Raw genomic sequence first — 14,056 nt, 5'->3', positions numbered from 1 at the left:
TATATGCTTCGTACGACCATGAATTGCGGATGCATGACAACGTCAATCTACGAACAGGATGATCGTCCAGGCTAAGGTAGGCAAGAAGCGTCCGTAAGCCACAACAGTACAATCATTAATCCGATGTTACTTGTGATGTTTCTAATTGCAACCACACAAACCAAGCAGCTAAGATTGGTGCATTGTAACTATTAACACTGCTAATTACCTTGTAACTGATTTCACTTGCGTGTGCATTAGGGAATTCGTAACACATATGTTTATTTGTGCTTTTTAAACTTATTTTGTTCGGACATTTTTAAAAACATCTAGCATTGTGTTTTGCGTAGCAGCCTTTTCAGATACCATACTTTTTAAACCATGTATACATTGATATAGTAAAATATAGACATTTTGTATTAAAAAAAAATTATTTTTAGGAAATTAGCCTTTCATCACAATTTTACTTACAAGTGTTAGGGCAACATTTGCCTATAAATAAAAATAAAAAACACAATTCTTAAAATAAATGATTAAAAAAAAAAAAGAGCTTGAGACATTGGTGACAAGAAATATGGGGACTGGACAAGACTTGAGGGAGGAGATATCCAGGGCTACTTTCATCGTTTGGGCCGGCTCGGAGGAAGAGGTAAGCTACGGACAGCCGACTGGCGTGTAACACGCCGACTGGCCTGGCCAGAGGTAGATGGCATTTCCTCAGGCCTAGGCATAGGGCTCTCCATACTTGTGGGGGTGGCTGTTGGACTGCCAGAGGTGGTGGTCCTGGGAGGAAGGGAGTCTCGCTCCATCATGGCAGGTGGGTTTGCCTGCTCCTGGGTATTGGCCCAACGATCTATGGCCCCAGCAATGGTCTTCAGGGCCACCGCCACCCTCACCAGAGTGGTCTCCATCCTCAGAAGAACACATCTGTTCTCCTGAGTTTGGGAGACCAACCTGGTGAGGAGAGGCACTGCTCGTTCCGATGGTTGCCCTGGAGTAGACTCCACAGGGTCCCCAGATGGAGTACTTGGATCCTCCCCTGCAGAGTCTCCATCTGTGCTGGACCCAGACCTGACCTCAGGAGCAGGCACTACCTCCTCTGAGTCTGGAAATAAAAAAAAAAACAGTATTTTTTAAAAATAAAAAAACGCATACACGTTTGAGCTTTAGACTTTTTTCTTCCAAAAAATATTTACATTCTTGCACATGTGGAGCGTTGAAGTCGGCCAGGTTAGTGTCCATAGTGGACACGCCGACTATCTCCTCTTCCGTCACACATCCCTGAGCCAACGTCTCCAACCTCGTCAAGGTCAGCTCCTCAGAGATGGGACCACCACCTGTCCCCGCAGCATGGTCCACCCTATTCTGTAGCTTCCTCTTCAACTGGTACTTGAAATCAGTCCATCTGACAATGTGATTTTGCATTTTTTAAGGGTTAGTTTATTTGATTAAGATCTCGCTTTTGACTTCAGTACATTCACAATATCATTTTCTTACCGTTTTTTCACGACTTTCATGGTTCTGTGGGATATCTCTTCCCAAATCCTGTCTTTGGCTCCAGCCCCCACATTTCTTGGGGCATGGACAAGGTTATCCATTGTCATGGTCACCAATGTCTCAAGCTCTATCCTTGAAAACGGAGGATTTCTTGGCCTTGGCCTGCTTGGCCCCGCCCTCTCCTCCTCTAGTGGTGGTATTGGATTCCCAGCACCTACAATATTTTAAAATTTAGATTAAATAAAAAATGCATTTTTGGAAATTATGAACTGTTATTGTGTTTTTTTCAAAATGTGTTTAACACTTACCTGCCTCATTTGGCCTCTGCACACCATGCTCCTCGCTTGCCATTTTCCAAACTTGTGAGAGAGCATGAAGAATAGTGCTTGTGAAGGCTATTTTATAGATTTGAGCGCATCCCTGGATTGGTTACCCGTGCATCCCTATTTGCCTATGTACAATGCACACCTTGCCTGCATTCTGTAATCACTGTGTGGGTTGGGCTAGATGTGAGCGCATCCCTGGATTGGTTACCCGTGCATCCCTATTTGCCTACGTACAATGCACACCTTGCCTGCATTCTGTAATCAATGCGTGGGTTGGGCTAGATGTGAGCGCATCCCTGGATTGGTTACCCGTGCATCCCTATTTGCCTACGTACAATGCACACCTTGCCTGCATTCTGTAATCACTGCGTGGGTTGGGCTAGATGTGAGCGCATCCCTGGATTGGTTACCCGTGCATCCCTATTTGCCTATGTACAATGAACACCTTGCCTGCATTCTGTAATCAATGCGTGGGTTGGGCTAGATGTGAGCGCATCCCTGGATTGGTTACCCATGCATCCCTATTTGCCTACGTACAATGCACACCTTGCCTGCATTCTGTAATCACTGCGTGGGTTGGGCTAGATGTGAGCGCATCCCTGGATTGGTTACCCGTGCATCCCTATTTGCCTATGTACAATGAACACCTTGCCTGCATTCTGTAATCAATGCGTGGGTTGGGCTAGATGTGAGCGCATCCCTGGATTGGTTACCCGTGCATCCCTATTTGCCTACGTACAATGCACACCTTGCCTGCATTCTGTAATCACTGCGTGGGTTGGGCTAGATGTGAGCGCATCCCTGGATTGGTTACCCGTGCATCCCTATTTGCCTATGTACAATGAACACCTTGCCTGCATTCTGTAATCAATGCGTGGGTTGGGCTAGATGTGAGCGCATCCCTGGATTGGTTACCCGTGCATCCCTATTTGCCTACGTACAATGCACACCTTGCCTGTATGATTCAATAATTGTGTTATATTTGGCCTTATTTAAGGCAAAGCCAAATGTTCCCTTACTTGTGGGTTGTAGTTGGAGTGATTTGTGGTGCAGGAAGGGATTGCTAGTGTTTACAGTGTTTGGAGTTGTTTGAGTGGTGCTTGTGTGTGTTGTTTGAGTGGTGCTTGTGTGTGTTTTTGGAGTGGTGCTGGTGCTTTTAAATAAGAAATGCATTTTTGGAAATTATGAACTGTTCTTGTGTTTTTTTCAAAATGTGTTTAACACGTACCTGCATCATTTGGCCTCTGCACACCATGCTCCTCGCTTGCCATTTTCCAAACTTGTGAGAGAGCATGAAGAATAGTGCTTGTGAAGACTATTTTATAGATGTGAGCGCATCCCTGGATTGGTTACCCGTGCATCCCTATTTGCCTATGTACAATGAACACCTTGCCTGCATTCTGTAATCAATGCGTGGGCTGGGCTAGATGTGAGCGCATCCCTGGATTGGTTACCCGTGCATCCCTATTTGCCTACGTACAATGCACACCTTGCCTGCATTTTGTAATCAATGCGTGGGTTGGGCTAGATGTGAGCGCATCCCTGGATTGGTTACCTGTGCATCCCTATTTGCCTACGTACAATGCACACCTTGCCTGCATTCTGTAATCAATGCGTGGGTTGGGCTAGATGTGAGCGCATCCCTGGATTGGTTACCCGTGCATCCCTATTTGCCTACGTACAATGCACACATTGCCTGCATTCTGTAATCACTGCGTGGGTTGGGCTAGATGTGAGCGCATCCCTGGATTGGTTACCCGTGCATCCCTATTTGCCTATGTACAATGAACACCTTGCCTGCATTCTATAATCAATGCGTGGGTTGGGCTAGATGTGAGCGCATCCCTGGATTGGTTACCCGTGCATCCCTATTTGCCTACGTACAATGCACACCTTGCCTGTATGATTCAATAATTGTGTTATTTTTGGCCTTATTTAAGGCAAAGCCAAATGTTCCCTTACTTGTGGGTTGTAGTTGGAGTGATTTGTGGTGCAGGAAGGGATTTCTAGTGTTTACAGTGTTTGGAGTTGTTTGAGTGGTGCTTGTGTGTGTTGTTTGAGTGGTTCTTGTGTGTGTTTGTTTTTGGAGTGGTGCTTGTGTGTGTTTTTGAGTGGTACTTGTGTGTGTTTTTGGAGTGGTGCTTGTGTGTGTTTTGAAGTGGTGTTTTTTTTTGTTTGTTTTTTTGGGTGGTGGGTTTTTTTTGGGGTTGTTTTTTTTTTGGTGGTGGGATTTTTTTATAATTTTTTGGGGTGGTGGGTTTTTTTGGGTTATTTTGGGTGGTGGGTTATTTTTTTATTTTGGTTTGTCCATGCATTTCCCAAACCCGGTTACTTGGTGTGTTTGGGTGGCCATGTTTCTTGAGGAAGAAAATAACAACGTTCTTGGCAGACTCCAGTAAGTGTGCCAGCCTACTGCAAGCTGTTTGTTTTTTGGTCGTTATTTTAAAACAAAAAAAAGACATTATTCAAACAATTATTGTCATGTTCTATTGTTTTGTTTTAGGTGTTTAACCTGTCCAGTTTGTACTTGATTCAGGTAAGTGTCTGTTTTTACAAACCTAAAAGTTTTTGTATTTAAGAATTAAGTGTTTTTTGCAGTCTTTTTGACATTTAATAATGCATTTGTGGTTTATAATGTTAAAAAAAATTATGTTTTCAAAATTTAATATTGCCCAATTTTCAAGTTAAGGATTGTTTTAACAATAATAGTAGTAATAGTGGTGTTTTTTGCATAAAATATTATTTTCTTTGTCTTCCAAAAAATAAAAACCCATACACAAACTACACCTGTAGGGGTTTCCAAAGATGGCACAGCCCGACCCTGTAAGAATATGCACCATGATTACTAAGCTAAGTATTTTTGTAAAAATATTGAAAAATCATTCTCAAAAACACTATTTTTTTTTATTTGTAACTTTACAGAGCAATGTGGGCCAGCTAATAGTGGCCATGTTGCCCCCCACCAACCTTCCTCAGCCTCCTCCTGGGCATAGGCATAGGAGGCGTACAAGGGCCAAGATATATAGAACACGTGTCACCCTTTTTGGAATGCCTGATGATGTGGTTGTAACCACTTATCGCCTGCCTCCAAATATTATCCTAGACACTCTTTCAATAATAAAGAATGATCTAGAAAGTCAGATTCACATTCCTACAGCAATCACACCACTTACACAGTTGTTGGTGGTGCCTCAGGGTCCTTCCAAACCACTGTGGGGCTGGTGGGTGGCCTCTCCCAGCCCTCATTTTCACGGATCCTGAGGCGTGTGCTAGATGCATTCTTCAATCATATAGCACATTTTATTAGTATGCCTTTGGATACGGAAGCCCTTGATGTGGTAAAGCAGAAGTTTTTTGAGATTGCAGGCTTTCCACACGTCATAGGGGTAGTGGATGGCACTCACATAGCACTTCAGCCCGCTGCATGCAGGGAACAAATCTATATGAACCGTAAACATTTCCATTCGCTAAATGTAATGGTGCTATGTGATGCCTCCCTTCAGATCCTCTCCCTGAATGCCAAATTTCCAGGCTGCAGCCATGATGCGTACGTGATCCAGCATTCAGGGATTTGGCCAAAATTAAGCACACTGCAAGCTGGTGATGCGTGGCTTCTTGGTAACTATAAATCCAGTATGTAGCTACAGTAATAGTGTAAACATGTTTTCATTGACAATTTATAGATCTTTTGGTGTCCCATTTCCATCAGGTGACAGTGGATATCCTTGCATGCCCTGGCTGCTGACTCCTTATTTGAATCCCACACCAGGGCCACAAAGCCAATATAATGCCACGTTTACTGCCACCAGGCAGGTGGTGGAGCACTGTATCGGCCTTTTAAAGGGCCGGTTCCGGTGTCTCCATCACTCTGGTGGTGCACTCATGTACTCGCCGGATATGGTTTCTCGCATTGTGGTCCTGTGTGGGATTTTACACATTGCAATAAGGAGTCGAGTACCCATGCAGCCAGAGGATGCCTTGCCAGAGGATGGCCCCCCGGAGGAAGGTGTTGTGATGCTGTCGGGGTGGGCCAGACGCGATTCTGTTGTTTCCAGATTTTTTAGGTAATAATTTTTAAAATTATTTAAAATTTTACAGTTAGAGCAAATGTATTTTAAAGTGAACCTAATTTTTTTTTTGCACCAAAATCACAACAATTTCCAAAACTGAAAAACTAATGGAACCCATTGGCAATACCCTGTACTGTTTTTGGACAACTAACATAATTTTTCCGGATATACCACCACATGTTTAGTTAATTTTGTGTTTTTGTAAAACAAAATGTCTGTTAAAAACGAAAAATTATGTTTGATTTTTGCTTTGGCTGTTTATGTCTGACTAAGCAAAATATTTTATTTGTGAAAACCCTGAGGCCATTTTTTTGTGTGATTCTGTGATGAAATGTTTTTTACAATTAAAAGCATGTTGGCAACATGTTTGTTATTTAATAAATGTTTTACCAAAAAAAAAAGGTTTGGAGTAAATGTATTTTGAAAACCATTTGAGGTGGATAATGTAGGGCAACCCCAAACCAAAAAAAAACAAAAAAAAAACATTAATGCATTTTTGTATTAGTTACACTATGGAAAGGCACCTAGCTTTGTTCACAAAGTATTTGAAATGCAGAATTACACCCTTTTATTTTTAAGAAAAAAAGAGGACAAATGTTTTTCCAAAAAAAAAACTTTACTGGAAATATCTTAAATTATAAATGTACAAAGAGAAAAAAAAAACTAAAACCGCTCCAGACTCCCCACAATACGCTGTAGGCAGCAGTAGGCCTCCAACAGATGGCCACTTGTACGAGTTAGCTCCTCCAGAATTCCCACCAGTATGTTGGTTAGATCTGTGGACAGAAAAATTTATTTGTAGGTTAAAAACATCTTAAAAATGACCCACATTTTAACATTACACATTATTCAATGTCCAAAATAGTGGGTAGACACAATGATGTTAGGGTGTGTTCTAAAGTTTCCGCCACACAACATTATTATTATGTAGAAACTTTTATGGTGTAAAAACACTTTGAAACACTATATGGCATAACCAAAAAAAACCTTGGATGATTTCTAAACAACTGGGAGGTGTATTCTTAAGTCATGATGGCCATATCCTTAAAACACACTGCACGTATTCACTTCTAGAATGTTCGTGATAATCCAAAAATACAATGTGTTTGTTTGCTATGGCTAACATCACTTTTCCTAATAAAGTTACATCTTAGTACATTTTAAACACAGTGTACATAACATTAACAAGGTTAGTCTGGTTCCTATCACCTTCCCAAGTTCTGTGACATGTTTTATTTAAATCAAAAATCCAAATCCAAATGTAATCAATTTTTACACCAAATAAAAAGCATTTTGTAAACCCCAAAAGGCATACATTTTTGGGCACCCCCAAAAAAAGGGCCTAGGCACAAAACATAAGCAAAAAATATTGAATAACAGGATTACTGCGCAATGATGACACCCATACTGTAAAAAAACAAAAACAAACACACAGCCAAATTTAAAAAAAAAAAAAAACATGGATAACAACAACACTCCACAAAAAGAAAAAAAAAATTATAATAAAAAACACATACCATCCGAGCGTGGCAATGACGCACCCAATGGAGATGGTGCTGGAGATGCAGATGGGGAGAAATTTGGAGTTGGGGGAATGGTGGGAGGGGAAATGGAGTGGCAAAAATCAAAGGGAGGGGATATTTGTGTTGAGGACTCGGGCACGGGAGTGGAGATTTGGGATGAGTGGGCAGGGGAGGGAGGAATACTAGGGGAGTTTTGGAAGAGGGAGGGAGGGTTACTGGGGGAGTATGGTGGTGGGGAGGGAGGGCTGGGTTGAGCGGATGGGGAAGGTGAGGGGGAGGGCTGCAGGTTGGGACCTGTATTGCATCCAAATCTGCGGGCCCTTCTCTGTCTCCGCTGTGTTTCTAAAATTTAAAGATATTAAAAAAAACTAAGTTTAGTTTTCACTTTCGGCTACACAATACAAGTACACTTTACACATTCAGGACAATAGGGACAACATACAGGAGGGTTTGTTTACATGTACTAAAATAATTGGGAAAGGAACATACATTTTTAACAGTCCACTAATTAGAAAATTTTTACAAACTCATACTTAAGTCTACGTAATCGCGCCCGCAAATTTCCCAAAAGGACTGGCGACCAGCGGCACAAATCCGACCACCGCCTCTCTAGTTGCGCTATATTGCGCCTATATGCCGCACTGCGAAGGGCTCTCCTCACCTCCGCATAGGCCGCACGCTTTATGCGGTTGGAAATTGGAGGCTGGGTATTCGTAATTCGCCTGTCCATAATATTGACAAGAATCAACAATTCCCGATGGGTAAAGGCCGCGGCTCTCATTATGGCAATGGCCGATTTTTCAGAAAACATGAAATATACATGGGGTAAAAGAAAGATGATTGGCTAAAATATTGACTCAGTTTCCTAAAAAATAACCACTATTGGCCAATCCTTTAATCATGTGACCCGAAAAATAAGGTCAGATTTGATTGGATAAAACATGCAGTGTGCAATTGCAAACATAAGAGTGCAAATGATCCTAACGCAAAATGCACATGCATTTTTAAAGTTAACACAATTAGCAACAGTACATTCACAGATAAACATTACTTTGTTTTGGAAATTTTGAAAAAAAACAAGAACGGAGAAAACACCCACAAAAAAAACAATAAAGTTTATTGACACATGAAAAAAAAATGAATAAAAAGAACAGCAAGAGTTAAACACTCTTAATTAGATAATTGACAACAAGCTAATAACAAGCTGTTCGATAGTCCATGTAAACATGACATGTGACCATCACTACAACATATACGGCCGCAAACATGAGAACATAATTAGCATACAGCGACTGACAGCGCCTCACTACGACTGTCTCGTTCGTTCGATCAGATCAGTCGGTAGCTAGAGGAGGTGCAGTGCTAACGAATGGGCGTCACTTTGTCTACGATCGACCAGCCGTACGATCGGATTTTGCGGCCGTAACCCGTACGACCGTGCGGCCGCAACGACCGACTCTGAATGAGGTCTTATATCACTAATCCCTCTTTGTCCACCACTACATTACAGACCCCACTATACCCTACACCACATTACTGACATTTCAAGTATTTAAGCAAACTCACCCCTATTACTACAGTATATCATCAAGTAGCTGTGTCAGACTCTGTCTAATACATTTAATCTTCCAAATGCATAAGTCTATTTATATATCATATATATATATATATATATATACACACATATACACACACACGCATACAGTGCTCGAAGTGTGCCGGTATAAAACGGCATGATATACCGGCACTTCCTTCAACCACTGAGCTTTGCTGTGCTGCCCAGCGCATGCCAGAAGATGTGACTGCCGAGGGGGTTTTGGTGAAGGGCTGCTAGCTGATTACAACTGGCCCACTAGCAGGCATCCATAGAGAGACAGCGGCACAGCACCACCATAATTTCGAATATGGTGGTGTCCATGAGCCAACTAGAGATTGCAGATGGGCAGCCAATCAGGAGCGGCCACAGTGGTGGCTACTGATTGGCTGCTGGTCCGCAAGCTCCAGTTGGCTAGCAGGCAGTGCCAGATTTGAAATGACGGCAGTGGTGTGCACTGTCTCTCCATTGATGCCTGTCGGTCCCGGCACCAAATCCACACCTACTGCTGCTGAGGGGGAGGTCAGAGGCTGCTGCTGCTGTTTACCCATGAGGGGAGGTGAGAGGCTGCTGGAGGAACACAGGGGGAGGTATGAGGCAGAGGGAGGGTGGATTTACTATGAGCATAATGTTGTAAGAGGCATTACTGTGTGGCATAATGTGTAAGGGGCACTAATACTGTGTTGCATAATTTGTAGAGGGCACTACTGTGTGGCATCACTTGCAAAGGGCATTACTGTATGGCATCATATGTAAAGGGCATTACTGTGTGGCATAAAGTGTAAAGGATATTACTGTGTGGCATAATGTATAAGGGACATTACTACTGCATAGCATAAAGTTTTATATGTGGCACCTCTATTGTGGCATAATGTGCATAAGGGGTACACAACATTGATGAAAAAGTGGCGCGTCTTAAGGTCACAGTCCTTTTGAGTGGCCATGCATGGATGAGAAGTGCAGGCATCTGGCTAAGAACACCTGCCAGACTTACCGGTAAGCAAGCAGAGCGGGACGCCACTGCTGCTCATCCTCACAGGTCCACCATTGCACCCATGCACTGCCCACTGCCATAAGAAGACATATGCATACAATATAGCATATGGACAGAGGCCCCATAAAAGGGTTATCTTACATCTTAGCAGGCAGTCAGTTGTCACATCATAGGTACTGTATATCAGGGATATGCAGATACAAGTTTTGCTTTGGAAATAGACCCCTAAAGGAGCCAACTTATCTCCCAGGCAACTCAATTCTATTCCATCAGAGTGAACACTCCTCATTACCATATATAATCAGGAGCACTGTGTTTCCAATTGAATAAATGAGTCTAAATTGACCACACTTATAACAGTTCAGTATATTTATTTGCATGACATCAAACTCCACACAGGTGCAGCGTTGAGTACAATCCCATTTTTATCTAAGAACCATTGTGAAACTGGACCACTCAAGTACCCAACTGCTCCTGGTCACAACACTAGGGCGAGCAAAGCGCTGCTACAGACATCTCATCATTGGCTGGCTAAACTAAACAACAGGGCAGCGGCACAAACACACAGCAGTTTAAAAGTCTATAGCACATCTAAGAAACATTGCCACACAGCAGTGGCAGATAGGATGGAAGTTTAATAAACTATATGACCCCATAGAAACCAAGAATGTTTTAATTAATCAAGTACTAGATCAGAGGCTTGGGGGCAGCACAGGGAAATGGAGATGGAGTATGTATGTAGTGGAAGACAGGTAAAAGAAGGATTGATTGGTTCATTGATTAATTTAATTGTTTGATTGACTAAGAAAATTTAAGAGGGGGGAGAGGGGTAGTATGGCCAGCAGGTCAGCCTCCTAATATTTGTGTGAGGTGTTCTCTAACCCTTGTCAGGAATCCTTTGCTATTTAAATTGTATAATTATTATTTTATTTTAAAAAATGTGTAGTAATGTATTAGAGCAATAACCAATAAAAATGTTTGTCTATGCAAACAATATCGTCCCCAATGTCCCCAGAAATACAGCCCATTATGAAAAGTGGTACAATTGCCCTTGGATATGTTGGATATTAAAATGGACATGCACAGTTTAACAAACCAAGCATTTCAGTGACAGGGACTGCCACTTTTGTGGCTGAAGTCCTTGGTTTGTTTGGGCCACCACAAAACTATTTTTTGGAAAGACTACCTCTGATCATTAATGAGGAATTTGTTGATGAGGGTGTTGGCGGTGGAGAGTGCATGTGCTCGTCCAAACTGCTGAAAGGTGATCCTAGACTGCTTTTTTTTTTTTTTTTACAAGTTATTATAATTTTAAAAATACAGTAAGTTGTATGAACGCTGCAAATGACATAACAGGGAGGAGATGCCCAGATGGTTAACATCCCCATCTCTACTAACTTTGGCCTCACAAATTGAACAGATGCCATCACAAATGTCAGGATTTTGGTAAAATGAATTCCGCACGCAAGAGGTGACTTTTCTTGTCGTATGCCCAGGCATGACAATGACTTTGTCACGAGCAAGAGCTGCTGCCGCTGATGGCTGACTTACAAAAAACAACCTCCTTATCTTAAACATCCTCATTAGCATTGCACTTCTACACTAGCATCTGCAAATTCTATTATGTCACCATCTTTATTTGTACTGCTCATCCCCACATTTGCAGAGGGTGTAGAAATGGTGGAAAGAGGCTTCTCTATGAGTATCAGAAATGTCAGACTCACACCTAGCACTCGGGGACCTTTTATGGGTAAATTAACTAAAGTGAGCATTTTTAGAAGTGAGTTTTAGAAGAGATGTTGCCCATAGCAACCAATCAGATTCTACTTATCATTCAACTAGCATCTTCTAGAAGATAACAGCTAGAATCTGATTGGTTGCTATTGGCAACATCTCTTCTAAAACTCACTTCTAAAAACTCTCACTTTAGTAAATATATCCCTCAGACTCTCCTCAGGGATTTGTGACATTTCTGAACACAGTTTGCTTCTGCACTGATTTGCCTGTTTTACATTTGACACCTCTTCTGGAATCTAATTGAGAAGGAGTTGCATCATCATGTCAGGTTGAAGAAGAAGACGCATGACTGACAGCAGTTCTGGTACCACCACTTGCAAACAAAGACTAAGGCCTGAGCCTTTCCTTGCCATTGTGTGTGGTGTATGGCATGTTGCAATTTTATGTTTTTTTTACAAGTAAACTTTCCTTTATTATTAGAGGTGATGTTTTTTTCTTTCACATTATGAAATATTGTTTTGATATCAGGAGGCCTGTCTTAAACTCTCTATGCCCTTGAGCACCGGCTTTTTGTTGAAATACTGGTATCATCATGACTGGCAGCAGCTACAGCACTAGCACTTGGTTGCTGCGCATTCTCTTCTGTCAACTGTTCGTGATCCATATTGACTCACAGCACCTCTAGTAATGGTGGCAGCGCACCTACTGAACGGTATTGTTTAATACATTGCACTGCCTTAAAATACACAAGTTTTAGAACAAATGACACAAGTTCATGCTGCAATTCACAGCACTTATATGTGGCACAGCACCTGTTGAACATTTTTTTAACACAATGCACTGCCTGAAAACACACAAGTTTTAGAAAATAAGGTTTTCACTGCGACTCACAGCGCTGTTATTAATGGTAGTAAGACACCTACTGAATGTTATTTTTTAACACAGTGCCACTGCTTGGCCCTGAACACGCACAAGTTTTAGAAAAAAGTAATAATTTCTTTTTTTTAACAAATGACAACTTCACACAGTGCTGATATTAATGGTACCGTGCCACTGAACGTTATTATTTGACAGTTTTATTTTAGTTTTTTTTAACACAGTGCCTTCTAGTGCTGTACCCCACAGCCCTTCAAAGTCTGATACAGCCACAGGAGTGCTTGCACCCCACAGCCATTGACTGACACAGAGCCTGATTCAGCAGAGGATGCAGGAGCTATTGCAACTGCTTACATGGTAGCAGCTGCGATAGCTCTAATATGGTAATGCAGCAGGAGGGACGCCTCCTGCATGCATTACTGATCCGAGTTGCGCTCTAGTGCAACATCAGATCATCTGTGACATTATTGGCCAGCTAAGTAACCCATGGGGTCTTGCAAGCTGGCTGCCGCAGATGCTAAAAAGAGGCCAGGAAATCTCCATTGGCTGACGCCCCTGTCATTTACCGTCCAGCCCCCCCAATAATACATCTCCCCCAATGTCTCTTAACAAGCCTCTTGCCTGATTCTCCAGGTAGTGAGACACTGAATAAAAACTATGACACACCTTTATCAGCCTCTTACAGGTGCAAGTACCAATTAGCCTATTCTAAGTTTGAAGACCCAAAATGGGCCTAGTGGATGGAGCCCACCTTCACTCTCCATCCATAACACCAGGAACCCCTAACTGCCATATAATATATATATATATATATATATATATACACGTACACACACATACACATATGTACATGCACACACACACACATGGATTTACCTAAACTGAATAAATATCTACTGTTCCTTAAAATACCTTATGCCATACACTGTGTTCCAGTCCTTTGCTGAAACTTATTACATGAATTCTGTTCCCCTTCTTCAGGGCTCTGATGTATGGATTGCAACACATCTTTATGCTGCAGCAGCCTCCATGAAATATTCTGTAACTGTAACCCTGGCCAGAGTGACTCATAGGGGTCAATCTAATTAGGTGTGAAGGGTGCAATGTGCCGTTGCAACAGCGTTTAATTGCTGGCAACGGCACCGCATCTCGCACCCTTCACTCCCGACCCAAGCCTGGATTCGCATAATTTTGCTCTGAGCCCTATGGGGCTGCGAGCAATATTAGGCGAACCCGGGCTGCCATAAAGTATGGCCACTGCTGTGATGACTCGAACACGCGAGACCTTATAGAATTGACCCCGTAGTCTCACACATTAGACCACACCACCACTTGGGGGGAGATATATGATGTAGTGCTGTGTGCTTGAGCAATATCTGCGCATGTGCTGCAAATACCGCTTCCCAGTATGTGTCATGGCTGTGGTGTGTGCCAAATGTCAGAGGTGGTATGTGCCCCCT

The sequence above is a fragment of the Taudactylus pleione genome, unplaced genomic scaffold (genome assembly GCF_031769625.1).
Source record: "Taudactylus pleione unplaced genomic scaffold, aTauple2 ptg000169l, whole genome shotgun sequence".
Lineage (NCBI taxonomy): Eukaryota > Metazoa > Chordata > Amphibia > Anura > Myobatrachidae > Taudactylus > Taudactylus pleione.
The sequence above is the reverse complement of the archived record's forward strand: the minus strand, read 5'-3'. Positions refer to the sequence as shown.